The 5000-nt window shown below is 47.5% G+C and overlaps 1 protein-coding gene across 1 annotated transcript in view; it reads left to right on the top strand.

Moving 5' to 3' along the window:
* Positions 1 to 5000, top strand: part of rap1gap2b (RAP1 GTPase activating protein 2b) — a gene marked incomplete at both ends in the record, with an annotated part of 56165 nt that overhangs the window by 960 nt on the left and 50205 nt on the right. The window lies entirely within an intron of this gene.

Raw genomic sequence — 5000 nt, 5'->3', positions numbered from 1 at the left:
CACAGGCCAGGTCCGGGCTCCACGGCCTGCTAGCACGCAGCTAACGCTAATGTAACCAAACCCTGCGCACGGTCGAACGAACGGGAAACGGGACACAAAAGAAATAGTGAGAAACAGCTTCGCGGTTTGACGCCACAATTCAATATCACATCGCTATTTTCACATGTTTTCACCGATTAACAATTGGTGAAAACATATAATTATTGTAGATAATTGTATTGTATTTGTTTAGGAATAAATCACTGAATTCACTTTACAGGGACTTTAAACCAACACTGTAACTTTTTTACCTAAAAATAACAATCATTTGGATGGTACACTGACTTGTAATATGGAGAAAGGCCAGCACTCAGTCCATGGCTCCGGGAAGCGGCGAGGTCCGTGCAAGGGGCGCTGTTACCTAGCTGTATATTATATCTGCCTTTCTAACATAGACTGTTATTGAAACGTGACAGATGAGGTTCAGATTTGTCCGGTAAAATAAATTCTTTGCGCACGCCGCACTGGGTTTTTACGACAGCGGCGTGAAAGTGCAATTGCACTGCAGAAACTGGCGACGCACAAATACCAAAAAGTACCCTAACGCTGCTTTAAGGCTTGACAACTGAGAACGAGCTCTAACTGCAGAACCAGCAGGCGCATAAATTCCTTGGTCGCCGATGTTACCGGCATCTGGCATACCGGCATCAAACGAACAAATGATCCATCAGGTCATTAACCGGCGACCTAGACGAATCATAACCCACACCGTGAAATTATAAACTGTCGAATACTAGAGTAGTTCACCATGCTGTAAAATACTACCCTGTCATATAGTGCTGTCATATACTGCATACTGTATAATATTGTGCCGGTGTGGCTGCAGGATGGGCTATTTACATTTGGTTCTGTGCCTCCTCTCATGTTATCTACTCGACTCTTATCTTAATGGAGTAAAAACCTTCTGCCTTTCCCCCAGCTCGCCGGTATTCATGACGATTACGACCGAATTACATGCGCTGGCATCGCCACGCAGGGAGCAGCGGCCAACAGGCCGCATAATGGCAATAAAAATGCGCCTTTTAAGTGGATAAATAATAAACATTCACGGGAGACATGATGCTGTATAACCAAGTCAAACAAAGAATTCACAGACATTTTGTCATGTCACCCCAGAGTCTCTTCTGGCTCCCGAAAATGCCCCCTTTTGCGAGACTTACGGCGCACGCTTACCTCCCCACTTCCCGCGTTTCCTCGCGCAGACGCATGCGCTTTCCAATGTAACGCAATATGATTTGCGTGTGTAAACTGCGGATCACGTCTGCGAGTCTCTGTGACGTGTCAATTGGTGCCCCAAAACCTTCATCACGTCAATTGGTGCCCCAAAACCTTCATCCGGTCAATAGGTGCCCCAAAACCTTCATCACGTCAATAAGTGCTCCAAAACCTTCATCCGGTCAATAGGTGCCCCAAAACCTTCATCACGTCAATAAGTGCTCCAAAACCTTCATCCGGTCAATTGGTGCCCCAAAACCTTCATCACGTCAATAAGTGCTCCAAAACCTTCATCCGGTCAATAGGTGCCCCAAAACCTTCATCACGTCAATAAGTGCTCCAAAACCTTCATCCGGTCAATAGGTGCCCCAAAACCTTCATCACATCAGTAGGTGCCCCAAAACCTTCATCCCGTCAATAGGTGCAACCCCCCCCCCCCCCACCCCACCTCATTTGCATAGGGGGGTGGATGCAGAGGAGGTGGAGGGAGCGCAGCAGCGCAGCAAAGCGGGGCAGGAGGGATTGGCTGCTCGAACGACGCATGTGGCTCCGGCAAGTTGTCCGACAAAACTAGCTCCGCAAGCTGCGCCTCAGATATTTATTCGCACATGGGCGTCAGAAACTCCCAAACTGATTCATTGTTCATCACTTATCTGTTATCCGTTGTTGGGGAAAAAAAAGTTTGGAAAGTCATCGGTTTGTATTCATCTCTTTTTATTCTTCTTATTTTTATCTTTTTTTTTAATTCCTTCCTCGCTCAAGTCGTCCCTCTGTGTGATCAGAGCGGGAGGTGAACGCCCTCACTTTTCCAAACATCGCTCCCGCTGGCGTTTTGAACGTTAAAGGACATTTTCTTCTTTTCTTAACTTCTCTCCTCTTATTTCACTTTCCATCAACCATTTGGTCTCTCTCTCTCTCTGTCCCCCCCCCCCTCTCTCTCTCTTTCCTCTCTGAGCAGTGGAGCAACTCAATAAATCTCAGTTCACAGACCCCTGTCAAAAGCAAAGTGTGACCAGAATACAAAAGCGTGTGTGTGTGTGGGTGTATGTGTGTGTGTGTGTGTGTGTGTGTGTGTGTGTGTGTGTGTGTGTGTGTGTTTGAGAGAGAGAGTTTTACTCAAGCTTCCTTCAATCATTTATATTCCTTCTATCTACCTACCTATCTATCTATCTATCTATCGATCTATCGATCTATCTATCTATCTATCTATCGATCTATCTATCGATCTATCGATCTATCTATCTATCTATCTATCTATCTATCTAACCCTTTCCTCTTTTCAGACCACTAATAACAGTTTCATTGCATGTGCAGTGTTACACACCTTCTTTTACTCCTCGGGGTGTTTAGCTCCCCCCCCCCCCCCTTCTTTCTTATTTTCCTCTCTCTTTCTTTTTAATAATTTAAAAGGCTTGTGTAAAAATGGCCAACCCTGTGGTCGGGGTTTCAGCGAGGCAAGGGGAAACAGTGTAGAAAAGCGAACCACGTGGATTCTAATTCACACACAGGACGCGGGGACGATGATGTCAGCATGTTGAGGACAGCAGCCACGGCTGAAGCTGGACGCTTTATATCAGATGCTGCACAGGGTGGAACCAAGCACTGAAGCACTGCTTGGTAATGGACTCTGCAAATCCGCCTTAATGGGGAGGTTTCTCGGACGGGGGTTTTAACTCAATCAGGATTTAGATAATCATACTGAAATTAATCCCGAATTTAAAAATGCCGTCCTGAGATGTTTTAGACGAGGAAGTCCTAGACTGAGGTGATGAAGGATTAGTCGGCTCCTTCTGTCTGCTCTTGGTGCTGGTCTTAGTCCAGATGATCCATTTCCTCTGTTGTCAAGGTCGACCTGGAGGCCCCACGTCCATTAATCCAAAGATAAACCTGCCCCTGCTCAGGCTTCATTTAAACTTTCACTTAGACCTAGATTAGCTCTGATCTTCCTTCTGGAAATCCGATTAATTAAACCAAGACTAGGGCAAGTCCGAGACGAATTTAAACCGTGACTAACAAAGGGCATTATTAGTTAGTTGTTAGTCCAGATTAAATGTGTGATTCAGTCTAAGATGGTCGACCATAATTATTTGGCCTTTGCGTGAGTCAACCACTCATGATGTCAGTTCACTTCACAACCGCCGTGGGAGTTCTCATCGTAAGTCATGGCCATTTTCCGAAATACTTGTCGTTAAAAAGAGTTGGCAACAACAATGGGGGGGGGGATGAAAACTAGACTTTTGAGTTGAACTGCGATAACTACGTCCCTGCGCTCCAACTTTGGAAAAGATGGCCCGGTTGTTCGCGGGAAAACCCCACCACCTGTATTCACCTCTCCACCCCTCCTTTCCTCAGTCTTTCCGTTCCGTTTCCTCTTTATCCATATTCTTCCATTCTCCGCCACCTCCCTGGTTCACCTACACCCGCGTGTCCTCCACTTTCACCATTCTGTCACCTCCATCTCTCCAACGATCTCTATATATTTCCTTGTCCGCGTGTGTCCCTCTTTCCATCTCTCTCTCTCTCTCTCTCTCTCTCTCTCTCTCTCTCTCTGTCTCTCTCTGTTATTATCCCTTTCATCTTTCCCACCGCGCCCGTCTCCTCCTCCCCACCTCCCATCCTCGCTCTGACCATTCCGTCTACTTCATCAGCTCTATAACCCACTCCACATCTCCCTCTCCCTCTCGTACCGTCTCTGCGTGTTCGAGTGAGAGAGAGAGAGAGTGCGAGCGAGCGAGAGAGAGAGAGAGAGAGAGAGAGAGAGAGAGAGAGGGAGAGAGAGAGAGGGTAATTGAGTTCCCATATTAAATAATGCAGCAGTAACTTTGAGGCTCTGTGGAAACGATGGGTTTATGTTTGGACCAACCTCACCCCAGATACACACACGCCGACACACACCGACACCGACACACACACACACACACACACACACACACACACACACAGACCTATAGCCCACACGCCTACGCACGCCCTTTACTATCATCCTTGCCTCTTTTGATCTAAAATGATTTCTCCGTCTCTGTCTTCTTCTCGTTTCTTGCCCCATACACACAAAGTCCTTCTGGCGAGTGGCTGAGAAAGATTGGGACCAGCAACAGTGGCGCTGCAAACTCCACCCTGATTCCCAAATCACCCGACACCTAAGGTTATAACCAAACGACCAAAGTAGTAAACGGCGGAATACATGTTGTTGCGATGCCTCACTTTCTATATTCAGTAACGTGCGGTCGGACCGGCTGCAGCACCTATCGACTGCCGGAACCGTCTGCTGTTCTGTCGCCCCAGAGCAGGTGATCCTCACAGCGGGATCCGCGAGAGAAATCGTGCACCTATCAAGTCATCCCTCCTTCCTTGATCTCACTTTCCGCTGCCAAATCCTCCCAAGTCTAGATAATCCCTTTGGACGGCACGAAATGGTGAAAAAGCGCCGCCTCGTAGCGGGCTCCTTTGGGTGACGCACCGAAAAAAGAGGGGAGGGGACCACTGAGCAAGGCAGGGGCCCAGGATGCTGCTGAGAAACCGTGACGCTGAAACATAAGGCACCAGAGAAATCTGTCTCATGCAGCAAGCTCTTTAGAGGAAAAAAGGCCTCACTCACTCCCTCTCCAAATGCACACACACACACACACACACACACACACACACACACACGCGCACACACACACACACCACTCAGCAAGCAGATTTAGCACCATCAGATGTTTAATTGATGACCTCCGGGGGAAAGTTTTCTCAGAGTCATGGTT

Source organism: Zeus faber (genome assembly GCF_960531495.2).
Source record: "Zeus faber genome assembly, chromosome: 14".
NCBI classification, from domain to species: Eukaryota; Metazoa; Chordata; class Actinopteri; order Zeiformes; family Zeidae; genus Zeus; species Zeus faber.
Note: the sequence above shows the minus strand (reverse complement) of the source record. Positions and strands in the feature narration are given on the sequence as shown.